The sequence below is a fragment of the Orcinus orca genome, chromosome 17 (genome assembly GCF_937001465.1).
Source record: "Orcinus orca chromosome 17, mOrcOrc1.1, whole genome shotgun sequence".
Lineage (NCBI taxonomy): Eukaryota > Metazoa > Chordata > Mammalia > Artiodactyla > Delphinidae > Orcinus > Orcinus orca.
The window spans coordinates 22,247,598-22,275,009 of NC_064575.1; the positions used below are offsets into that span (position 1 = coordinate 22,247,598).

Consider the following 27,412-nt stretch of genomic DNA (forward strand, 5'->3'; position numbering starts at 1 on the left):
AGAATGGTGGAATTCACTGCTGCAGAACAGAATAAAGAAAAAAGAATGAAAAGAAATGAAGACAGCCTATGAGACCTCTGGGACAACATTAAACGCAACAACATTCGCATTATAGGGGTCCCAGAAGGAGAAGAGAGAGAGAAAGGACCCGAGAAAATATTTGAAGAGATTATAGTTGAAAATTTTCCTAACATGAGAAAGGAAATAGGCACCCATGTCCAGGAAGTACAGAGAGTCCCATACAGGATAAACCCAAGGAGAAACATTCTGAGACACATAGTAATCAAATTGGCAAAAATTAAAGACAAAGAAAAATTATTGAAAGCAACAAGGGAAAAATGACAAATAACATACAAGGGAGCTCCCATAAGGATAAGAGCAGATTCCTTGGCAGAAACTCCACAAGCCACAAGGGAGTGGCAGGACATATTTAAAGTGATGAAAGGGAAGAACCTACAACCACAATTACTCTACCTGGCAAGGATCTCATTCAGATTCGATGGAGAAATCAAAAGCTTTACAGACAATGAAAAGCTAAGAGAATTCAGCACCACCCAACCAGCTCTACAACAAATGCTAAAGGAACTTCTCTAAGTGGGAAATACAAGAGAAGAAAAGGACCTACAAAAACAAACCCATAACAATTAAGAAAATGGTAATCCATATCGATAATTACCTTAATCGTGAATGGGTTAAATGCTCCAACCAAAAGACACAGGCTCACTGAATGGGTACAAAAACAAGACCTGGAGCTTCCCTGGTGGCACAATGGTTGAGAATCTGCCTGCTAATGCAGGGGACATGGGTTCGAGCCCTGATCTGGGAGGATCCAACATGCCACAGAGCAACTAGGCCCGTGAGCCACAACTACTGAGCCTGCGCATCTGGAGCCTGTGCTCCACAACAAGAGAGGCCGCAACAGTGAGAGGCCCATGCACCATGAAAAAGAGTGGCCCACGCTTGCCACAACTAGAGAAAGCCCTCGCACAGAAACGAAGACCCAATACAGCAAAAATAAATAAATAAGTTACTAAAACACTCAGAGCCAAGCAAATCTACTTCAATAATCATATATATATATATAAAAGAAAACAACAACAAAAAAACAAGACCCATATATATGTTGTCTACAGGAGACCCACTTCAGACCTAGGGACACATACAGACTGAAAGTGAGGGGATGGAAAAAGATATTCCATGCAAATGGAAATTGAAAGAAAGCTGGAGTACCAACACTCATATCAGATAAAACAGACTTTAAAATAAAGAATGTTACAAGAGACCAGGAAGGACACTACATAATGATCAAGGGATCAATCCCAGAAGAAGATATAACAATTATAAATATATATGTACCCAACATAGGAGCACCTCAATACATGAGGCAACTTCTAACAGCTATAAAAGAGGAAATTGACAGTAACACAATAATAGTGGGGGACTTTAACACCTCACTTACATCAATGGACAGATCATCCAAACAGAAATGAATAAGAAGATACAAGCTTTAAATGACACAGTAGACCTGATAAATTTAATGGATATTTATAGGACATTCCATCCAAAAACACCAGATTACACTTTCTTCTCAAGTGCACACGGAACATTCTCCAGGATAGATCACATCTTGGGTCACAAATGAAGCCTTAGTAAATTTAAGAAAATTGAAATCATGTCAAGCATCTTTTCTGACCACAATACTATGATATTAGAAATCAATTACAGGGAAAGAAATGTAAAAAACACAAACACATGAAGGCTAAACAATACGTTACTAAATAACCAACAGATCACTGAAGAAATCAAAGAGGAAATCAAAAAATACATAGAGGAAAATGACAATGAAAACACGATGATCTAAAACATATGGGATGCAGCAAAAGCAGTTCTAAGAGGGAAGTTTATAGCAATATAATCCTAGCTCAAGAAACAAGAATCATCTCAAATAAACAATCTAACCTTACACCTAAAGGAACTAGAGAAAGAAGAACAAACAAAACCCAAAGTTAGCAGAAGGAAAGAAATCATAAAGATCAGAGCAGAAATAAATGAAATAGAAACAAAGAAAACAATAGCAAAGATCAATAAAACTAAAAGCTGGTTCTCTGAGAAGATAAACAAAATTGATAAACCATTAGCCAGACTCATCAAGAAAAAGAGGGAGAGGACTCAAATCAAGAAAATTAGAAATGAAAAAGAAGTTACAACAGACACTGCAGAAATACAAAGAATCCTAAGAGAATACTACAAGCAACTCTGGGCCAATAAAATGGACAACCTGGAAGAAATGGACAAATTCTTACAAAGGTATAACCTTCCAAGATGGAAACAGGAAGAAATAGAAAATATGAACAGACCAATCACAAGTAATGAAATTGAAACTGTGATTAAAAATCTTCCAACAAACAAAAGTCCAGGACAATATGGCTCTACAGGTGAATTCTGTCAAACATTTAGAGAAGAGCTAACACCCAACTTTCTCAAACTCTTCCAAAATATTGTAGAGGAAGGAACACTCCCAAACTCATTCTATGAGGCCACCATCACCTTGATACCAAAACCAAACAAAGATACTACAAAAAAAGAAAATTACAGACCAATATCACTGATGAATAGAGGTGCAAAAAACCTCAAAAATTCTAGCAAACAGAATCCAACAACCCATTAAAAGGACCATACACCATGATCAAGTGAGAGTTATCCTAGGGATGCAAGGATTCTTCAATATACACATATCAATCAGTGTGATACACCATATTAACAAATTTAAGAAGAAAAAAACATATGATCATCTCAATAGACGGAGAAAAAGCTTTTGACAAAATTCAACACACATTTATGGTAAAAACTCTTCAGAAATCCTGAGGCTCAAAACCGAAGGAACCATATATTTTGAGATCTCTGACTAATAAAGTAATTGGTAGCAGGTATAGCTCTAGGAAGCACACCCTCAAAGTAAAATTCTGGGTTGGTTGCTCACATGTTTGAGGTGTGTGTGGATCACCTTCTTGCTAGCAGAGGGGAGAATGGTAACATATGTCATGTGCTACCATCATAGATATTCAAATTATCCCTGGTGGCCACAGGTGATGATGAGTATGGAAGATAAGCCATTGAGAGATCAAATAGCTGAATAATTTAGTTGTTAAAGAAACAATAATGATTATTAATAGTGTATATATGTGGCATCTTATAAATGCTCTGCAAAGTTTACACCAACAAAAGAGGAAATGAAGGTTGTAAAAGTCTCACTCAGAATATAGTGGAAAATGATAAAGCTTTGATGGCAACTTAGAACAAATCTCTCATCTCCTAAAGGGTCAGAGCAGATAAGCTGAGGACTAATATTGGGACTGGATTCTTTTTTTTTTGGCCAAGACACGCAGGATCTTCCCTGACCATGGATCAAATCCCTGCTGCCTGCATTGGGAGCGTGGAGTCTTAGCCACTGGACCAGCAGGGAAGTCTGGGCCCGGCTTTTGAAAGTTGCAATTGTAGTGCCAATGAGATGCTCAATTCATTAGGTCTCAAGGGATGAGAAAGGCACTGCTGGGGAAGGAACTGGATTCCAAGAAACAGGATGAAAATATTGTGGCAGATATGACAAGGCTGAGAACTTTAATCTTTAAATTTCCTTAAATCTCCCTTGTCTGCCATCTTACATCTCTACAACCATATTCAGCACAGAGAATTACCACAGCTTGTTATTGTCAAGTTGAACTGTTGGTCAGTGATTTCTGTGTTAATCTCTTATGGAACACATTTAATTACTAGATTACTCCTGTATCTAAGAGCCAGTACATGAGAGCACACAGTAGACTGACCTCTTTACCTCCAAAAACCCAAAGATGCACAGTCATACAAATTCTTCTATATGCCTGCAGTAGGCAGAATTCTAAGATGGCCCCCAAGATTCCCACCTGTATTTGTCTGCTTGGGTTGCATAACAAATACCATAGACTGGGCTTAAACAATACACATTTGCATCTCTCTACAAGCATGAGCACTTGGAAAGAGAGCGAGAAAGCTCTCTGAGGCCTCTCCTTATAAAGGCACTAATCCCATCATGCAGGCCCTACTGATAAACCCAAAAGACTCACTTCCAAATACTATTACATTGGGAGTTTGGGCTCAACGTATGAATTTTGGAGGGGTACAAATAATCAGTCTATGACTCCCTGCATATTGTATACATTATGTATAATCACCTCATCTTGAGTGTGGGTGAAGCATGTGGACAAGATGTGATATCACTCTCATTATTATGTTTTATAATAAGCAAAAGGGATTTTTGTAAATGTAAGTGAAGTACCCAATTGAATTAATCAGAAGGGAGATAATCTAAGGGGATTCTGATCTACTCATGTAAGCTCTTAAGAAGAGGTCTAGAGTTTGCCAATGTAAACAGTCAGGGATATGCTCTCTTGATAGCTTTGAGGAAGATAGCAAACAGCCATTTTGTGAACTGCTATAGAGAGCAGTGACTTTTAGGGTCTCAGGGCCTTAGTCTTATAACTGCAAGGAACTGAATTCGGCCAACAATTGGAATGTGCTTAAAAGAAAACCTCGGGCTCTACCCCACGACACCTTGATTTCAGCCATGCAAGACTTTGTCCAGAGAACCCAGGTGAGCCATGCTTGGACTTCTGATTATGGAACTGAGAGATGATAAGTGGAGGTTGTTTTGCAACACTAAATTTGTGGTGGTTTTTTATGTAGCAGTAGAAAACTATTGCAGTGCCTCTGACAAACTGCCCTAACTTTGTGAACAATGTGATAGGACCACCATTCAGCAATCTGTTGTGAGTTGATATGACTTCTTCACTTAAACTTAATAAGGCTGATTATCGTACATATATATATATATATATATATATATATATAAAATTATATATATGGACTTTTATTTATAGTTTTTATTATTTGAAAGTTTCTTAGAGATTAACCAATACAGCATCCTTCACTTTATATAAGGAAAAAAGGGGATCAAAATGATTAACAAATTTGTCCCAAATCACACATCTAATCTATGGCCTAGATAGGACTTGAAGCCAGAGTATTTGTTACAAGTTTGGCTCTCTTTTAACTAAAAGAAATACACATATTTTAAAAAGATTTGTGAACTTTATAAAAAATTAAGGAATTAATAAGAACATAGACAATGATTGTAGTGGATGTGACGTGCTGCCTAGAACGCTTTGTAGGAATGAAGGGTTTATTTCTCCAGCTACTGATGTGCTTCCAGCAGACAGTGATTAGCTACCAGCTCTAGAAAATGCCTAAGCTGGAGAAAGTCACTTTGCTCAATGTCATGCCCCCTTCCTGGGGCAGCTCACATTCAAAGACTGGTCAAGGAAGTGATGTGAATTCTGGCTTCCTTCAGCAACTTAGGACAATTCTGAAGTGCCGTATCAGCTTTAGATCTCCCCACAGGAGGAGTGTATCCTTCATTAAACTGCAGAAAACCCAACTTTTCTCTCTGTCCAAATCCTTTCCACATGTTGATACCAAGAACCTTCCCTAATAAACTTTTCCACACACTAATTTCTATTTCAGAGTCATCTTTTCAGGGAACCTAAACTGTGACAAGGTGTGGATATAACCACATCTCTGTAAAATTAGAAATGTAAGAATTAAATGACATAACATATTTTAAACCACTTTACTTTCAAGAAAAATATAAGATATTTATTTATGTATGTTATATAATATGTTATTATAAATTACAGTTTAAGGCAATCAATATGTAGTTAAATGACATTTGCATAATGTACAAATTATGGTGGTAAACAATAGAAAGAGTTATTTGTTTGTGTTAGTGCCTCAAGATAATGCTCCATTACCTTTTCACGTAAAGGTTATTTTAATCATACTTACTGGGAAAACATTAAAATCACTCATTCAAAAGTTCTGTATTGAGAGCCAGGCATTATGTTAGCCTACTGTCCTCATGAAAATATATATTCTACCATGGGATTTAGATAGGGAAACCATAATTCCGCTACATGCCTGGTTTATATTTGTTATTTTGGCATCCTTACAGTTTAGCATTTTTTATTGGTTTTTCATATTTTAAGGAAATATTTTTACTAAAAGTTTCCGTAAAGTAAACTGGGATAGTCTTGTTAGAGTTCCACTTTTTATTTTCAGTGTGATATCAGTTAGTAGCATGCGAGACACATAAAGTGAACAGAGTTTTCAAATTAACATGTGGTTAAATCTCAAAAATAATCAGCAATAGACTCTCTCCCTTCCCCCATTCTTTTCTTATGCACTGTAACTAATCTTTCCCTTTCAAGAATAGTATTTATCATGTTTTCTGTTTAAACAATTTAATGTGGTATATCCATACAATAAAATATTATTCAATTATAAAAAGGAACAAAGCACTGATTCATCCTACAACATGGATAAAACTTGAAACATGAAAAACCTATGCTAACTAAAAGAAGCCATTCAAAAAAGACCAAACGTGATATGATTAAGTTTAAATGTGATGTCCAGAATAGGCACCTCTATAGAAACAGAAATAGACTAGTGGTTTTTCTAGGGCCAGATTGGGGAAAGAAATGGAGACTGACTTCTAAGAGGTATGGGTTTCTTTGTTGGTGATAATGTTTTAAAATTAGATTGTGGTGATGGTTGCATGACTCTATGAATATACTACAAACAATTGAATTGTATACATTAAATGGATTAATTTTATGATATACAAACTACATTTCAATAAAACTGTTATGAAAACTGATTCTTTAACGTGAGTGGTTTAAAGGCAGCCAACTTCTTGTGGATCCTGGTGCTGGGTGGGAGAAATATTGGGGGCTGTTGCTCCTGGGTCATTTGGTGAACTAGTTAGTGTGCTATGACTGTGTGGCTACAACTTGATGAGGTCAGTGGGGAAAATGCAAAATTATAACTAAGATGTGTGTAACTGAGTCCTATGGTGTAATATATAGAAAACAGCCTTAAAAATGTTTTAAATATTTACTATATCATTTAATTCAACAACTATTTACTCTTTCAGCAGAATTTTTTTAAAGGAAGTGCACATTTATGAAAATGTAAGAACAATATTTCTATTTCTCAAGAAAGTTGTGATGAATGCATAAATTGCACAAAACATTTGTTGACATTTACTACTACAATGGTGTCTGTAGTGATATAATTGACCACATGAAAACTAGATGATGTATATCAGCTGAAATATCACTACCATCTATTTCAAATATTGACAGTTATGTTTTAAAGGCTATCCAAATATGATGATTTAATGTATGCAACTTCAAAACGTGTGTTTACATATCTCTTTTTGAAGCCTAACTTTTCATTTAGCTCAAATGATTGTTCTTCTAAAGTAATGTCAGTCTTTATTGAGTTCAAGAATCTTGTGCATGTATAAGACATGAAACAGTAGCTTTTTTTTTTTTTTTTTTGCGGTACGCGGGCCTCTCACTGTTGTGGCCTCTCCCGTTGCGGGGCACAGGCTCCGGACGCGCAGGCTCAGCGGCCATGGCTCACGGGCCCAGCCGCTCCGCGGCATGTGAGATCTTCCCGGACCGGGGCACAAACCTGTGTCCCCTGCATCGGCAGGCGGACTCTCAACCACTGTGCCACCAGGGAAGCCCAACAGTAGCTATTTATATGTAAGTTCCATTAGCAGATGAACTAGCAGTTAAATAATACCAGTATCATTGGATATTTCAAATAGCAAATCAGCTGAATTAATGGAATTCAATAATAGATTGAGTTTTCACCTAAGTCATGGACTCAGAGTAAACCTTTTTTTATAACATTTTAAAGCATATCATATTTTAATGTTGGAATGTATTTATATTCAGATGTAATATTTTACTTTCTATGAAACACAGAAATTATACTTGCCACATACATATCAAATAGATCATCCCTTTCTCAGATTAATTACATTATTTGTCAGGTAAAATTTATTGAAATACTTTTATTTTTTTATTTAAAAAATTTTATACAATTTTTAAAGGTTACTTTCTATTTACAGTTATTACAACATATTGGCTATATTCCCCATGTTGTATAATACATCCTTGAACCTATCTTACGCCAAATAACTTGTATCTCTCACTCCCCCACCCCTATAATGCTCCTCTCCCCGCTCCCATTCGTAACCACTAGTTTGTTCTCTATATCTGTGAGTCTGCTTCTTTTTTGTTGTATTCACTAGTTTGTTGTATTTTTTGGATTCCACATATAAATATTATCATACATGTCTGTCTTTCACTGTCTGACTTATTTCACTTAGCATAATGTCCTCCACATCCATCCATATTGCTGCAAATGGCAAAATTTTCATTCTTTTTTATGGCTTCTTTTTATGGTTGAGTAATATTCCATTGTATATATGTGCCACATCTTCTTTATCCATTCATCTGTTGATGGACACTTGCATATTTTGGCAATTGTAATTAATGCTGCTACGAACATTGGGGTGCATGTATCTTTTCAAATTAGTGTTTTGGGGTTTTTTTGGATATGTACCAAGGAGTATAACTGCTGAGTCATATGGTAATTCTAGTTTTAGTTTTTCAAAATTTATTTTGTTGAACATCTGTCGTTATTGCGAATGATAATGTAAATTAGTTTAAAAGCCCAACACTTAATTTTTGCAGTGGCAGTATGCATACAAAATTTGGTGAAAAAAAGCCTCAGTGACAAAAAGAATGATCTTACTAAGTTAAGAAACTTTTTAAGCAGAAATGTACTTTGAATTGGTTGTACCACATATATTATTCATAATTAATATCCTACCAATTAAAATAGAAACTATAGTTGTCAGAGCAAGTAAACGATGGCATTTTTTTAAATGAGGCTGGTTTTCCAAAACAAACATATATATATATATATATATTTTATATTTATTTATTTTATTTTTGGCTGCATCGAGTGTTAGTTGCAACGTGTGAGATCTTTAATTGCAACTCACGGGCTCTTCGTTGCGGTGTGTGGGCTTCTGTCTAGTTGTGCTGTGTGGGCTCCAGAGCACATGGGATCTTTAGTGTGTGGCATGCAGGCTCTCTAGTTGAGGCACGCAGGCTCAGTAGTTGTGGCGCGGGCTTAGCTGCCCCCCAACATGTGGAATCTTAGCTCTCTAACCAGGGATCAAACCTGCTTCCCCTTCCTGGAAGGCAGATTCTTTGCCACTGGACCACCAGGGAAGTCCCCGAAAAACAACTATATTTTTAAGCATGGAGGCTACATAGTTGATCTCATTGTTGGCCACTGTCAATCAGATTTAGACCTGTTTGAACATTAGAAGAATGATTATGTAACTCAGCCTAAAAGTATTTAACGATTGTGATGCCAAAATCTTTAGCTAGTGAAGTTTTGCCAGTTTGCAATTCTTGAAATCAAAGCTTGCAAAAAAACGGCTTTGAAATTGATCCCTATAGAAGTTAAGTAGGAAATGAACCAATTGAACAATGACAGCTCAATGGAAAATATTTAATTTTGAAATTGTATTATTGCATTTCTGAATATTTCAACTTGCAGGAAGTACCTTAATAAAACTCCTATTTTTAATTGGATAAACTTATAATATGTACATGAAATTGAGAATGGATTTTACATAATCTGAATAATCATAAATTAAGAAAACTTCTGTGATGACTTTTGTCTAATAAAAACTTCTATTGAAGAAAAGTACTCTGAATGGAAGCAAAAAGATAGAACCTTTAAAAACATTTGGACTAAAATATTTACACATTTCAATATCAAAGGAAACATTTAAATTGAGAATATGCTGTGTTTGGCAAACATTTCTTGAGGTTATGAGGTGCTTTGGTACCTGTAAGGAGAGTATTTTCTCAACTAAAAGTACCATGTTTTATGGAGACAGGCCAATTAAAGATTTCAATAATTTCAAATTTATTAACATAAAACACAACTTTGAAGATTGCAGGCAACTTTATGAAAAAAATGAAAACAATACAACTATATTTCAAAGCTACATTCTCCACAAGTGAAATAACATGCCACAGTATTATACATACAACTAAGAAGCTGTTTAAAATATGTGAATATATAACAAGAATAATCATTCTGCTTAAACTACTTTAATGTTCAGATAATTAACACAAAGGTTGTTTTTGCTTTAATAAGTACAAATATGTTGCTTTTTTAAAGAAATAATTTTATTTAAAAAATATTTTTAGGGGACTTTCTTGGCAGTCCAGTGGTTAGGACTCTGCACTTCCACTGCAGGGGGCATGAGTTCGATCCCTGGTGGGGGAGCTAAGATGTTGCATGCCATGCAGCACAGCCAGAAAAAAGAAAAAAATAAAATTATATATATATATATGTGTATATATATATATATATATATATATATATACATACATACATAATTTATATCCATTTGCCAGCTAGTAAATACTTAATTTTGAAATACATAAAATTTTAGTTATTTTTATCCCTCTTTTTCTTTCAAAAGTGTTCTGGTTTGGACAATAAATTATGTGGACCTCCAAATTACAGACAAATCAGAAGGCAATTATTGCCGTGTGATACTAGGGTGGGAGGAATATAGAATTCTTTAGCAACACAGAAGGAAAGGTGTCTAAACCGTTCTCTGGTGGGGAGGGGAACATGACATGTTTTCTAGAGGAAATGACTCCATTAATACCTGAAGCTGAGAAGCAATTATCCAAGTGAGGAGATAAGGAAGAATATTTCAGGGAGAGTGAACACTGTAAAACTGGCTCAGAGGCAAAATCAATGCTGCCCATGAGATAAGCAGAGGCTTCAGAGTTACATAAAGGAATCTGGAATTAAACCAAAGGCAAGGAGGAAATCAATACAGTGTTTTAAACAGGGTAGTGTCCTGAGGATGCTTTTCTGAGCAGCATTAGAAGATTGCCTCCGAAATACATGAGTCCCCTCATTCTTTTATCGATGGATTTTCTAGCCCAGTGTGTTGTGCCTCTGACCTTGTGCTTTCTCTTTTCACGTATGTCTTCCCTAGGCTCAGAAATCCCAAAATGCAACCTTCTGAAATTATTGGTCAAGGGTCTATTAATATTCATGTCCCTTTCTCATGTGGCCTACAGATCTGAACTAATTACTACATCTGTACAGATGTGGCCAGAAAATCTGAGGCTGAACTAAGCTAAACAGCCTAAATGGTAAGCCCAAGATTGGCAAGCTGGCAGGAGGCTTTTGAGATACCTTCAGGCTGAACGTTTTCATAGGCACCAAGTTGTCAGTTCTGAGAAGAGAACACTCATTGTTCACTAACCAAGGCTGGCATAGTGTGCAGTACACAATAAGCACTCAATAAATATTTGTTAGATGAACAAAACCAAGAATCTTGAATATGTTTTAGGCCTATCACTAACAAAGAAATTTTAGAACACCATTGTTTGATTATTTATTGTTTTTGTTCTTACAGTTGTTGCCTTTTTTTATTATTTGTTTTGATGTGTGATGAAAATAATGCTTCCCTTAGTTGAGATGCTTAGAAAAAGTCTCCATGAATATTTATGTAGCATGCTGTTACTCACTCATCATTGACAGTTGTAAGGAGTAGTGATAAACAACATGCTTTTCAGTAACAATGGAATAATTACAGTCTTGTATTCCTGGAATAGCCCTTGATCACCACTGTTGCTGGTTCTTTGTCATTATTTGGTGACACGTAGTTCCCCATAATCTGAAATCAGTTTTGCTGAGTTAGTTAAGCTACCTCTTCCCTTATATCAGCTCAGGAATCTTAGATAAATTCATGTAGGTCAGATTATTCTTATTTAGACCATAAAAATAATAATTGCTACAATTGAAAATGGACCAAGTTCCGTATAGTCAAGCAGAAAACTTGACTTAGGGAGGCACGCTTTTCAAAGTGGGAAGATGTATCAAAGGTCAGAATTGTTGAACAGAGTTGTGGTTGTATTAGCAGACAATATCAGTTAAAGTCAGCCTTATGAAGTTGTATATATGATACAGAAATATTAGATTATATACTCAAACATTTCTCTAAATCAAAGGGAGTCCCTGCACTTGGAGTAAGACCGCTTAACTGCAGACCCAAAAACTGTGTTCACAGTCTCAAGTGGAATGATAATGATCAGTAGCAGTCAGGTGGGACCCCTAGAAATGTGTGTGCGTTCATTGGGAGACCTCCCCACTGCCCTCTGCAATGTTCACAACCTCACCCTTCTTATCTGATTTGGGATCATTTTTGCTGATCTCATGAGTCCCTTTATTCTTGTTCTTGTCTGTTTCCACAAGACACTTGGGACTCCCAGGTCAATTCTCATTGCCTAGACTTCAATCCCCAAATTGCTTAAAAGAAAAGCTCCATAAATATTTATGTAAATTGTACATTGTCTGGAGTCCTTGCACAATGTTACCTGGAAGTCAAGGTTCCACCAAAACTCCTTATGTCCTTAACTCCTTCTATTAATGTTTCTTTCACCTTATAACATTAATTGAAATGTAGTTCTTCCCTGAGGACACTGTTTCCCCTGTAGCACTTTCAGGTGTTGGCTGTTTTTACTTCTACATACCTCAACACAGAAATACAGGTGTATTTTTCATTTTTAAAAAAATGCACCTTTATTTTATTTTGTGACCACGCTGTGCGGCATGCAGGATCTTAGTTCCCTGACGAGGGATCAAACCCATGCCCACTGCAAAGGAAGCGCAGAGTCTCAACCACTGGACTGCCTCTAAGACCTACTCTAGGAAGTAAAAGTATTTATCCGTGTAATTTCTTTTTTTTTTTTAATTAATTTCTTTTTTTACTTTTGGCTGCGTTGGGTCTTCATTGCTGCGCACGGGCTTCCTCTAGTTGCGGCGAGCGGGGGCTACTCCTCGTTTCGGTATGAGGGCTTCTCATTGCGGTGGCTTCTCTTGTTGCGGAGCACGGGCTCTAGGCACGTGGGCTTCAGCAGCTGTGGCCCGCAGGCTCCAGAGCGCAGGCTCAGTAGTTGTGGCGCACGGGTCCAGTTGCTCCGCGGTATGTGGGATCCTCCCGGACCAGGGCCCGAACCCGCGTCCCTTGCACCGGCAGGCGGATTCTTAACCACTGCGCCACCAGGGAAGCCCTATCAGTGCAATTTCTTTGCCTTGCTTATGGGATACAATTTAACTAACATTATTTAATTTCTTCTTTATGGATAAGACTTGTGGATCAGTACACAATTATACATTATACTCAACATCACTAATCACCTGGGAAATACAATTCAGAACCACAATGAGATATTACCTCATACCTGTTAGAATGGCTATTATCAAAAAGGCAAGAAATAACAAGTTTGGCAAGGATGTGGAGAAAAGGAAACACTTGTGCATTGTTGGTGGGGAAGTCAACTGGTGCATTCGCTATGGAAAATAGTAGGGAGGTTCCTCAAAAAATTAAAAATAAAACTACCATGTGATCCAGTTTGTTTTTACTTCTGGATATTTATCCAAAGAAAATTAAAACACTAATTTAAAAAGATAAATGCACCTCCATGTTCAGTACAGCATTATTTGCAAAAGCCAGGGCATGGAAACAACCTAAGTGTCCACCAACAGATGAATGGAAAAAGAAAATGTGGTATATTATTCAGCTATAAAAAATGAAATCTTGTTTGCAACAACAGGGATGGAACTTGAGGGTATTATGCTGAGTGAAACAAGTCAGAAAGAAAAAGAGAAATACTGTATGATATATGGAATCTTAAATTAAAAATCTCCAAAACAAAAATCAAACAAAAATGAGCTCATGAATATTGAAAACAGATTGGTGGTTGCCTGAGGCAGGGGGATAGCCAAAATGAGGGAAAGGGGTAAAAAGGTACAAATTTTTAGCTATAAAATGAGTAAGTCATAGGGATATAATGTACGGCATGGTAACTGTATTAATAATACTGTATTGCCTATCTGAAAATTTCTAAGAGAGTAAGTCTTGAAAGTTCTCATCACAAAAAAACAAGTGTTTGTTAACTGTGTGTGGTGATGGATGTTAACTAGACTTATTGTGGCGATCATTTCGGAATATATGCAAATATCAAATCATTATGTTGTACACCTGAAACTAATGTGATGTTAGGTGTCAGTTATACCTCAATAAAAAATAGTTATTGATTTATCTTAAATTCAACACAGTTTATAAAGTCCAAGTGAATTTCTTATGTACAAGTAAGTATCTTGTAGCTGTTTTCATTTTAAAGACTAAATTAGTCATATTATACTCTGTGGATTTTCTGCTGGATTATATACAGTCTATTTTTCTTATTGGATTGTTATCTTTATAGATGGTTTAATTTTATTAGATTACCTTTTGTGGTTTATCATTATTATAGCAATATGTGGCCAAAGTGTGTCATGGTGGCATGTCAGTCTTATATCGCCTAGTTCTAAACAACAACAACAACAAAACCCTACAAAAACCTAACATGTTGGCACTCTATTATATTTTTACTGTCATCATTATCCTGAAGTCAGTAAAGATTGGCACCTGATTCCCTATTTCCCCATGCTCATTTGATTTCAACTCAGCAGATTAAAAGTGGTTCTTGGTATAACAGTAAAATGCAAACAAAGTGTATAGATCTTACTCATGTCTAGATCTAGAGATCCAGGGAAATTCTAGCACTTGGGTTGGCATGAGCTTTCATTTCCTCTAGTCCAACCTCATAGATGGAAAAAAGAAACTCCCAAGAGGTCAGATCAGAATGCAGGCTTATTGACCCCCACTCTATACTCAGCTACCATGTGGTTTGGCCAGATGTCCTTGGTCTGGCCATTAGAAGGATCAAGCTTCTTCAACAGCATGTCAGGCTTGTACATATGCATTCTGAGAGTCACAGACAATTTGCTGGGCTGCTGGGAGTTATCAGGAGTGTAGTATTTAGACATAAATAAAAAAGGACCATCCCCACCCAGGATCCCACCTAAGCTCTGCAAAGCCACCTGTAAAAACTCCAGCCTGGGGGCTTCCCTGGTGGTCCAGTGGTAAAGAATCTGCCTTACAATGCAGGGGATGTGGGTTCGATCCCTGGTCAGAGAACTGAGATCCCACATGCTGCAGAGCAACTAAGCCCACACAGCACAACTATTGAGCTTGCACGCCTCAACTAGAGAGTCCATGTGCCACAAACTACAGAGCCCATGCACCCTGAAGCCCACATGCCACACTAGAGAAGAGAAAAATCCCACACATCACAGCTAGAGAAAAACCTGGATCCCACATGCCTCAACGAAGATCCCACATGCCACAACTAAGACCCGATGCAGCCAAAAATAAATAAATTAATTAAGTAAATAAATAAATCCAGCCTGGAGCACAGTCTCTGGGAGGGCAGGTACCTCTTGGTTTCAGCAAACAACAAACCAAACACACAGGAAATTACAAAGTGACTCCACTCCTTGTGATACTCAGCCCCCAGGAATAAGCAAACAATCCTAAATGGAAAACAAACTAGAAACCCTCACATTTAGTCACTGACCTTTTAAATCCTAGGCAATGAAAAAGTAAAACTAAAAAAAAAAAATTCTGGGACTTCTCTGGTGGCGCAGTAGTTGAAAGTCCACCTGCCGATGCAGGGGACACGGGTTCGTGCCCCGGTCCGGGAAGATCCCACATGCTGTGAAGCGGCTGTGCCCGTGAGCCATGGCCGCTGAGCCTGTGCGTCCGGAGCCTGTGCTCCGCAACGAGAGAGGCCACAACAGTGAGAGGCCCGCGTACTGCAAAAAAAAAAAAATCTTCTTCTCCTTCTCCTTCTCCTTCTTCTTCTCTCTCTCTCTCTCTCTCTCTCTCTCTCACACACACACACATACACACACACACACACACACACACACGATGAGTGAAAGGAAGAAATCAATTACTGTACTTCAGAGGGGTGGAATGGAATTATTTTTTTTTCCTTTGTAGTTGTATAATGTAAATACCAAGTCAATATAGAATTCATAAATACTTGCTTTATAATCTAGTATTGTTTTCATGACTTCTGTGGATTCTGCTGTTGAATATTTTCTTGGCTTCCAAAAATTTCTCTGTCGCTTTGCCCGATTCCGAGCTTTTATTTTCTCCATTGTGCTGTACTGTGCATTTGCATTCACAGCTGTACTTTCTTTTAGTGTATGAGTGCTTCATAGTCTCAGGAAATGTAGGGCTTATGGTCAGTAAGCTGAATGGTCACTGGTTGGTCTCATTTTCCATCTTAAGAACCTCCCTGTCTTTATGAGTTTTGCTGATGTGGTGTTTTGAACACTAAGCCAGCTGTATTTCCCACATTGACCTCTTGTGTCTTCATACTATTTTTACCTGATGGGCTCCAGGGTCTGTTCTCATTCTGTTCTAATATTAATGTGCTCTTTGTATTATAACAGAACTGGAGATTTGCTACCCTAGTGCACTGAAAAGGAATCTTTATCTTGTCACATGGTTTAAAGCAGGAAAGATTCACTTTAAGGAAAAAGTGACATTAAGTGTATATCTCTTTGTAAATAACAGCTCTTTTCTCTGTGTTCTCTTCCATGACCATTTTTATAGGCTTCATTATAACAGTCTATCAAGATTTAAAGCCAGCAAAGATAAGCTAAAGTTGGAAACCTATTTCTAATATATTTACTATCTTTTCTGATTATTAAAGTTATCTGTGTATGAAATTTATTAAATAAGGTTAATTATTAGAAAAGAAAAAAGCACTCTAATATTCCACTTCCTAGAGATAACTATAATTGATATTTCATGTATGTCTTTTCAGACCTTTTACATGAATGTGTGCATATATACATGTGAGAATGAAATTTTGAAACCGATCAGGACTCTTGTGGTTCCCTCCCAGGTACAAAAGCCTTTCTTTGTCCCCTATTTCTTGTTTGTAGGAAAAAGGCTTTCAGCCTTCTAGACCTTCACTGAGTTCCAAAGGGCAGGTTCAGTTCCTAATTAGAGGAGTGAGGGAATGCAGAAAAAAAGGAAAGGCAGTCAAGAAACAATAGTGCTGGGATGGGGCAGACTCCTGATTCCTCCTCAGGAGATATATAACAATCTAATACAGTTCTCTTCTACAGGAACTAAGGCCCCCACTCAGGTGGAGGATGGCAACTTCAGGCAGAGCACAAGTACATGGACCCCAGACTGGTTGGAACTAGAAGGCTGATGATTGAGATTCCTGGAACACTCTGTTACTTCCCCACCAGAGGAGGGTTATACAACCTGCAACCCTTCCCCCAAATTTTGCCTATAAAAACTCTTTCCCCAAAACCATTGGGGGTTCAGGCTTTTTAGAACATGAGCTGCCCATTCTCCTTGCTTGGTCCTTGCAATAAACCTTTCTCTGCTCCAAATTCCAACTTTTCAGTTTGTTTGGCCTTACTGTGCATCAGGCACACGAACTTGTGTTTGTCAACAATTTATTTTACATACTTGAGATTATAGCAAATACTTTTTTAAAGTGCTTGTCTAATTCTGTTTGGTAGATGTGAGATAAAGATTGATGAATTTGTAACCTCATATAGTCTTCCTTTAGCCTTTTTTCATGTGGAATTTTGTTCATGGTGGAACAGTTTTGGACTAAAGATTCTCAGTTTTTCCGTGAAAATTTAAAACATCAATAGTGGGTGATATCTATTTCAATCGATTTATCTTCATTTATTTTTCAAAGCAAATTAGAAAAGTATCAATATTAACCAATATTTTATGTAGAATTCCCAATCTGCTTATTTCCAGAAAGAAGCAGAAGTAATGAATTAGTATTTACTGAGCATCTACTGTGGGTCAGATGTGCTCTAGGCACCTTGTATGCAAATTCTGTTTAATTCTCATGGCATTTAAGTCATTGTGTACGTATTTCTATCTCTTATAAGGCATCTGACTCTGCAAAGTGGTTGCTTTGCTACAAAGTAGCTGAGCTTGATTCAAACCTCAAGTTGTCTTCACTCTGGAGCCCAAGTTACTTCTCACACCATACTGCCTCTATACATTGTCTCCACAGTTTATGAGTAAGGAAACCATGATGCTATAGACCTCAGTACAATCTGAAGAATTACACCAGGCCATCAGCTACTTTCAGTATGATCCTGCCAGTTCTCATGAACCCACAAGCATTGAAGGATGCCACCTGTTCAAATAATTATAGAATCTCTCTTGTTAGATTTGAACTAGTTCATAAAACATTCCTCAAAAGCTTTTTATCATTTGCTTCTTCCTCCATACCCCTTTCCTTTCTGCTCCAGTCTATCCTTAAAAAGTAGATACCTAAGAGAAAGTTTTATCATCTCAGCCACCATTGACATCCAGAGCCAACAACAGGATATTTCTAAAACCCTCCAGAATCATGTGTGCATTTATAAAAATAAACAAAAAGAAACATTGTCCCTAACGTATTTGTTAATGAAGTTTCACAATGCCTACTCTGAAAAACTGCAGGATTAAAAATAAGCAAATGTTCCAAGTTAAATAAAAAATGTAAAAATTAAAAATATGTTTTAATCAGTTGAAAATACTTTTTAATAGGAAATTAAAACATGCCTTTGTTTCCCAATCCTTGTTGGTGAAATTTGGAAAACTAAAGAACTAACTGCTAAGCATCTAGTAAATGTGTTTTTACAAATGAGTTTGTAATCATTGATATTTAGAATGGGAAGGAATATAAGTATGAATTACTCCAATTACTGCTTTTACTAGGACAATTAAGTTATTTGTCAAAGGTCACATATATTGTGTGGTGTTCGTAATGTGGTTAAATGTGATGATATGATATTCATACTTCATACAAATAAAAAATCATTTAGTTGAAAAGAACACAAAATATTGTTACTCTCATTTTTATGTTGCATAAAGCTTTTATTGAAATAAAATATAGAGGAAAATGTACTGTTAACCAAAATTTTAGAAATGGAGATCTGATTGAAATAAGAAGGTGTTTTTTGGGGTTTTTTTAGGACTGCAATCCAGGAGACACAGATTCAAGAAGCACTTGAATTGCATTTCACCAGACTACAAAATGTGGGAGGCTTATAAAGGCAAAGTACCACAAGGTTACAGTTAGTTATATGAGTTGTTTATCAAGAATTATAATTAGAGCTGGCAAGAAGTAAGAGTGCTTGTTAACTAAGGATTGGTTGGGGTCCGAAATGGTTGCATAGTTACAAGGCAGGACCTTGCGACCATATTGTTGCAGCTGGCAGAACTTGTTCTGAATACAGCTAATGGTGTACTTGGGTCTGGTATAGTTCAAATAAAGTTCAGGCTCTCAGTAGAGCAGAGACATTTGTTTCTATGACCAGAACCTCAATGGCCACCCAACTCCATTTTGTATGCCTGAAGTGTGATTACTCTATCATAATTTTAATTTGTCATCAGTATAAATCACAACTGTATTACTCAATTAATTTTCATAAAGCATGCCCACAAAGTCAGTAACCCCAAAGATTCATTTGTTACCCAGTCAGTGACCACTATTCTGACTCTAACAGCAAAACTTAGTTTTATATTCGGAGAATACAGAGAGGAATATAATTATGTTCTAGTTAACTATTATCCCAGATTTGTCAAATAGCGATATTTTTCCTTACTGAAATACTTTAAAATATTTTAAAGTTTATCTTTTCAATTTTTATATAGTAACTCACTTTTTGCTATCTAGTTCTATGAGTTTCGATATATTCACAGAACCTTATCCATAGTGAAGATACAGAACATTTCCATCACCCCCAAAATTCCCTCAGTTTGCTCTTCCTTTGTACACAACACTTTCTCTCAACCTTAACCCCTAAAAACAACTGATCTATCCTGCTTCCTTAGAATTTGCCTTTTCTAGAATGTTAAATTAATAAAATTGCACAGTATGTACCCTTTTGAACCAGGCTTTTTCTATTTGCATAATACATCCATGTGGAAGCATGTATTAGTAGTTGATTTTTATTGATGAATAGCATTTCACTGTATAGATGTAAAGAAGCTTGTTTACCCATTCACCAACTGTAGGACATTTAAGTTTTTTCTAGATTTTGGAGATTATGAGTAAAGTTCCTATTACTATTCATATAAAATATGGGCAAATATAAGTTTTCATTACTCTTGAGCACGGATCACTGGGTTATATGATAAACGTATACTTAATGTTATTTTAAAAACTGCTGAAATGTTTTCTAAAGAGACTGTACCATTTTGCGTTCCCACAGCAAAGGATAAGAGTTCAGTTGCTCTGCATCCTTGCCAACACATTATTATTTGTTTTCAACTTTAGATATTTTAATAGATGTTTAATGGTATTTTTTTGTTTTCAATTTGCTTTTAATTAATAGCCAATGATGTTGAGCATCTTGTCATGTGCTTAATATGCTGATAAAGTATTCTTTTACTCCAAGTTTGATGAGTATATTTTTTTCTTCTCATGAATGGATGCTGTATTTTTTCACATGCTTTCTCTGAATCTGTTGAGATGATTATGTGTTTTTTTTTCTGTTTTAGTACATTCACATAGTGAATTACATTGCTTGATTTTTTTTAAAACATCTTTATTGGAGTATAATTGCTTTACAATGGTGTGTTAGTTTCTGCTTTATAACAAAGTGAATCAGTTATACATATCCATATGTCCCTAAATCTCTTCCCTCTTGTGTCTCCCTCCCTCCCACCCTCCCTATCCCACCCTCCCTATCCCACCCCATTAGGTAGTCACAAACCACGGAGCTGATCTCCCTGTGCTATGCGGCTGCTTCACACTAGCTATCAATTTTACGTTTGGTAATGTATATATGTCCATGCCACTCTCTCACTTTATCCCAGCTTACCATTCCCCCTCCCCATATCCTGAAGTCCATTCTATAGTAGGTCTGTGTCTTTATTCCTGTTTTTCCCCTAGGTTCTTCATGACCATTTTTTTTAATTCCATAAACATGTGTAAGCATACAGTATTTGTTTTTCTCTTTCTGACTTACTTCTCTCTGTATGACAGACTCTAGGTCCATCCACCTCACTACAAATAACTCAATTTCATTTCTTTTTATGGCTGAGTAATATTCCACTGTATATGTGTGCCACATCATCTTTATCAATTCATCTGTTGATGGACACTGACATTGCTTCCATGTCCTGGCTATTGTAAATAGAGCTGCAATGAACATTTTGGAACATGACTCTTTTTGAATTATGGTTTTCTCAGGGTATATGCCCAGTAGTGGGATTGCTGGGTCATATGGTAGTTCTATTTTTAGTTGTTTAAGGAACCTCCATACTATTCTCCATAGTGGCTGTATAAACTTACATCCCTACCAACAGTGCAAGAGGGTTCCCTTTTCTCCACACCCTCTCCAGCATTTATTGTTTCTAGATTTTTTGATGATGGTCATTCTGACCAGTGTGAGATGATATCTCATTGTAGTTTTGATTTGCATTTCTCTAATGATTAATGATGTTGAGCCTTCTTTCATGTGGTTGTTGGCAATCTGTATATCTTCTTTGGAGAAATGTCTATTTAGGTCTTCTGCCCATTTTTGGATTGGGTTGTTTGTTTATTTGATATTGAGCTACATGAGCTGCTTATAAATTTTGGAGATTAATCCTTTGTCAGTTGCTTCATTTGAAAATATTTTCTCCCATTCTGAGGGTTGTCTTTTCATCTTGTTTATGTTTTCCTTTGCTGTGCAAAAGCTTTGAAGTTTCATTAGGTCCCATTTTTTTATTTTTGTTTTTATTTCCATTTCTCTAGGAGGTGGGTCCAAAAGGATCTTGCTGTGATTTATGTCATAGAGGGTCATGCCTATATTTTCCTCTAAGAGTTTGATAGTGTCTGGACTTACATTTAGGTCTTTAATCCATTTTGAGTTTATTTTTGTGTATGGTGTTAGAGAGTGTTCTAATTTCATTCTTTTACATGTAGCTGTACAGTTTTCCCAGCACAATTTATTGAAGAGGCTGTCTTTTCTCCACTGTATATTCTTGCCTCCTTTATCAAATATAAGGTGATTATATGCATGTGGGTTTATCTCTCAGCTTTCTATCCTGTTCCATTGATCTATATTTCTGTTTTTGTGCCAGTACCATACTGTCTTGATTACTGTAGCTTTATAGTATAGTCTGAAGTCAGGAAGCCTGAGTCCTCCAGCTCCATTTTTCTTTCTCAAGATTGCTTTGGCTATTCGAGGTCTTTTGTGTTTCCACACAAATTGTGAATTTTTTTGCTCTCATTCTGTGAAAAATACCAGTGGTAGTTTGACAGGGATTGCATTGAGTATGTAGATTGCTTTGGGTAGTAGAGTCATTTTCACAATGTTGATTCTTCCAATCCAAGAACATGGTATATCTCTCCATCTATTTGTATCATCTTTAATTTCTTTCATCAGTGTCTTATAATTTTCTGCATACAGATATTTTTATTTTGTCTCCTTAGGAAGGTTTATTCCTAGATATTTTATTCTTTTTGTTGCATTGGTAAATGGTAGTGTTTTCTTAATTTCACTTTCAGATTTTTCTTCATTAGTGTATAGGAATGTAAGAGAGTACTGTGCATTATTTTGTATCCTGCTACTTTACCAAATTCATTGATTAGCTCTAGTAGTTTTCTGGTGGCATCTTTGGGATTATCTATGTATAGTTTCATGTCTCTGCAAACAGTGACAGCTTTACTTCTTCTTTTCCGATTTGGATTTCTTTTTCTTCTCTGATCATTACTTGATTTTTGAATGTTGAAACAATTTCACAGTATTGGCATTAATTCTACTTGTTTGTGATATTGTATTGTGTATTTTTGCTGGATATGATTTTTTAGTATTTTATTTGGATTTTTTCATATGTATTCATGAAGGATATTTATCTTCATTGTCATTTAATTGCAGTGTCTTTTTGGTTTTGGTATCAGGAAGATGTTGCTCTCATTAACGAAATTGAGAAGTTTCTCTTCCATTTTATTATTTTCTAGAAGATATTGGGTATAATTGACATTAACTCTTCCCTAAATATTTGGTAGAATTCACCAGTGAAACCGTCTGAGCCTGGGAGTTACATTGTTGGGTGATTATTAGATATGAGTTTGTTTTCAAAATCTATTTTGGAAGTTTGTGTCTTTCAACAAATTGATCCATTTCTTCTAAGTTGTTGCCTTTATGAGCATAAATTGTTCGTTAGTGTTCGCTTACTATCCTGCTAATATCTGTAGTGACTGTAGTGATATCCCTTCTTTCATTCTTAATATTGATAATTTGCATATTCTATTTCTTTTGGTCAGTCTGGTAAAAGATTTTTCAATTCTGTTGCTCTTTTCAATAAACACCTTTTGATTGCATTGGTTTCCTCTATCACTTTTGTGTTTTAATTTTACTTACATTTGTTCTTATCTTTATTATTTCCTCCTTTTGCTTGCTTGGATTTATTTTGCTCTCCTCTTTCTAGTTCATTAAGATAGAAAGAGATTTATTTACTTGAGAATTTGTAAAGTAAGCATTTATTCCTATACATTTCCTTTAAAAATTGCTTTAGCTGCATCTCACAAATTTTCATATGTTGTACTCTTACTTTTCTTCAGTTTAAAATATTTTCTAATTTCCCTTAAGACTTCCTCTGAATAATTTATTTAGAAATGTGGTGTTTAATTTCCAAATATATGTGGATTTTCCAGAGGCCTTTCTGTTACTGATTTCCACTTCAATGACATTATCACTTAAGACACATTTTGTATGATTTCAATTCTTTAAGGTATTAAAAATTTTTTTATGGCCCAGAATATGGTTTGCCTTTGTTCCATGTGTCCTGTACTCTGGACAGAAAGAGGGTTTTCTCTCCTGTTTTATGCTGACTGTGCTAGCTGCACAGTTTCTCTACTTGGACAGAGAAATAATAATGTATTTCTGATGTTTTGACATCTGGGGCCTTGCTGACCATGGAGAGGCTGCTAGTCAACTTTTAGAGATAATAGACAATTCTCCTGCTGGAGCCCACACCCTCTCTCTTCCCACCTCTCCTATTAGGCTCTTATACTCTGGGCCACTATTCTCCTGCTTTAATCACTCCTGAACCAGTTACTAGACAACTAAAGGCAGCTCTTCCACCCCACAACCTGCTGGAATTATTCAACCTAGTCCATCCTAGGCCTGGTTAGGTTGTCTTACCTGTTTCTTCTCACAGAAACCACCACAAATGCTGTTGCCCATGTTTCTCCCTGTCTATCTCTGCTTTCTGACCAATCCTGGTGCTTCACCATGTGGCCTCTGAATGGTGCCACATGCTTCCTCCTTTTTGGAACTGTGAGTAACAAACTATCCTTTCAATGGCAGCTGCCTTCTGTTCTGTTGGCCTCACTAGAGCTGAATAATTATAAAACCTATATTTTAAAATATTGGGTCATCCTCAGGCCAAAAATGGGAAAAAATATCAGGAAACTCTTCCTTGCACTGACTGTTCTTCAGTTTTTTACTGCCCTCCCCAGATGTGTTTTTATTTATTCTGCTATTATTTACTTTTTAGAGCCCTCAGGTAGTTGCTCTTTGTATTCTATCCAGATATTTTAGTCATAAGCAGTGGGGAAGATAAGCTGAAGTGGGTTTATTCTACCTTGTCAGGTAAAAGAAATCACATAGCTTAGTTTTATTTGTTTGTGAAATGTCTATAAAAGGAAACACACAGCACGTAGTCTTTCTTTTGAAATTTCTTTCACCAAACATCATGTTTGTGAGATTCATTTATGTGTTCCATATATCAATTATTTATTCACTCTTATTGCAGTAGAATTCTATCATATAAATATATCACAATTTATTTTTCCAGGATATTTACCAGAAATGAAAATCTCTACAAGTCTCAGATTGAAGATTAACAATAAGCCCTAAGCAGGATAAATAAAACATTTCCTCCTAGTCATAATTGTAACTGAAACTTCTGAATATCAAAGAAAAAGAGAAAATATTGAAATTAATCAGAGTCAAAAGACAGCTATTTACAAGATAACACCAATGATACTTCTTATCTGCAACTATAAATGGCAGGAGACAAAGGTGGGGTGTCCTCAAAGGGTTGAAGGAAAACCTTTATTGATCTGAATTCTATCTGGGCTAAACTTTCATCTAAGAGAGAAATAAGAAGAAAGATAGTTTAAGGCAAACAAATGCTGAAGCTGTTTACCATTCACAGACCTTTGCCAAAAGAATGACTACTAGATATACTTCAGGAAGAAGGAAATTAAATTCCATGAAATAATGGTGGGGGGGAAATGTTAAACATATTCAGTCATCCTTGACTGAATAAAGATAAAAGCAATGGTGATTTACTTGGAAGGGTTTAGTTATCTGTTGAACAAAAATAGTAGATAATATGGGTTAGTGTTCTACATTTATTTTAATTATCTGAGCAGTAGAAAGATATCAAGTTTAGATTTGTCAAGGATGTATTATAAAGTTTTAAAACTAACCACTAAAAGAATGGAAATAGAACCAATAGCATCCAAAAAAAAAAAAAAAAAAAAACAGAATGGAAGAAAGAAAACTGAATTAAACCAATGGAAGGAAGGTATGCAAAATAAAAGGTAAAAAAAATGCTTAATTGAAAACACTACATGTTAAAAAGTAAGTCTAAATATATTCACAATGAAGTCAAATAAATTATACTCTTCTATATATCTAGAGAGAGAGTGCCTTTAAATAAAATCTAGCTGTAAGTTGCTTACAAGTGTTTGGCTACAGTGCTCCATATTGATGCTGGATAAAATACTGGATAGTCTTAATGAATATAACCAGTTTTTTGAGCCATAGGGTATTACCATGAAAGGTTTTTCCCCAATATTATTTTTAATCAAGCTCTGTTGATATTTTTTTCCCTGCTCCTTAACAACATCCTAATTCTATATAGAAAATATCCAATTAGATGCATTTATTAAATGTCTAGCCCAGTATGGTTTAAAACCTCTATCTAATATGCAACTTAATTTCATCCCCCTCCAACTCAGGAAGGGGGCGCTCTATTCTCCTTTGGTCCTGTCCAGCAGTCTAGGCCTTCTCCCAGTGAGGTCCACTTGTCCAGAGATTGCCTTGGTGATGTTATAATTTCTGTTTTCGCCTTTTACTTTGGACTCCTTTTACCTATGGGAGCCTTTTCACGGAGCTTAGGGGTCACTGAGGACCTCTTCTGAAGTGGAGCTTTCCATTTTTTACTCTACTGTTTTCATTACCAATCTATTTTTATTGGCCGTTGTAGCAAAACTTATGACTTCAAGCATCTCCAGGCAAGAAGTATGTCCTAAAATTACAGGAGACATGTAAAACTCCTCCAAGAACTCTCCCATAATGCTCTACTCTGCTCAATGGAGTACTCACATGAGCTTTCATCTAACATGCAGCTGGTTAGTAAAATGCTTCTCCCATTCTTGAGATACCCCCATTTCTCAGAGTGATTATCTTAAACAGCTCAGCTTCGAGGGTATTACATTAGATATGTCTCTTGGCCCAAGGTGTATTACTCATATGTTCACTTATTTCATTGTTCCCTGTGCCTGCTGTGCTCCCTGTGCAAGGTGCTGGTTGCTTTAGATGTGAAGATGAGTGAGCCATGGTCTTTTCCTTCAAGTAGCTTGTCCTCTAGCAAATATCCTAGAAAAACTAGTTTGTGGGTTAAGTCTGTGAGTAGATATTTCACAAAGACCACAGTACCTTTGAAATATGTCTAGTTTGCTTAGTCTCCAGATCTTTTCATTTTTCTCAACTTAAATTGACAACTTAAGTTAATGAGAAATGAAAACCTACTAAGCTACTGGATAGGACACTGAATTATATGTGAGTTGTTTTCTAATCCAGTAATACACTGGGCTGTATTCCTTAAGTCAGTCTAGGCAATATTATGGTAGCAAACTCCAAAATTGTAATGGCTCTTCTGAACAAAAAGGTTATTTGTTGTACAGGAAAATGTTGGTTGGCATCATCAACACTCAAGATACACTACCCTCCATGTGGTTATTCAGCAGTCTAGACTGCTGTGATCTTGTTACTGTATCATCTCAACATGAAGCCTGCACAATGACTGAGGCAAGGGAGGAGTAGAGTTGAAGAATTACTGTATCAGGGATTCATTGTTTGAGGATTGTGGAATAGGGAAATTTCAAAGGAATGAGTCCTTACATATTTATGGAAAGATATGGGAGGAGCTGGAGAAGTAAGTGTCTGAAAAATAGACTAGGAAAATCAGAGGGGAAAAAAACCCCAAATAGTCCACGTTATGCATTGGCATGTGTGGACAAGTTGGAGTTTTCAACTGAATGTTGCAAGCCAGGGGTATCTAGTTCCCAGAGTATGGCTGCAAAGAGTTGCTGGTGGAGAAGCATGCAGGATCCTGCTGCCTCTGTACCTGGTGGTGGACCTGGGTTTGCCATCGCTCTCAGCAGTCAGGAAGAAGAGATGGACATGGTGGGTGAAGAGTAAGGGCAAGCTGGAAGCTACTGGCCCTTCTTCATCAATCTTTTAC

The 27,412-nt window shown here is 36.4% G+C and overlaps 2 long non-coding RNA genes across 2 annotated transcripts in view; both read left to right on the forward strand.

Annotated features, from left to right (window-relative positions):
* The window catches only part of LOC117203798 (uncharacterized), a 153,078-nt gene that overhangs the window by 114,682 nt on the left and 10,984 nt on the right, over window positions 1-27,412 (forward strand). Inside the window, exon 3 of the long non-coding RNA XR_004486696.2 lies at window positions 20,644-20,716. This is a non-coding gene — a long non-coding RNA (uncharacterized LOC117203798). The remainder of the gene's footprint in view (window positions 1-20,643; window positions 20,717-27,412) is intronic.
* Window positions 15,856-20,336, forward strand: LOC125961580 (uncharacterized). Its single transcript, XR_007472451.1, has 2 exons — window positions 15,856-16,811; window positions 17,038-20,336. It is a non-coding gene; the product is annotated as an uncharacterized LOC125961580 (long non-coding RNA).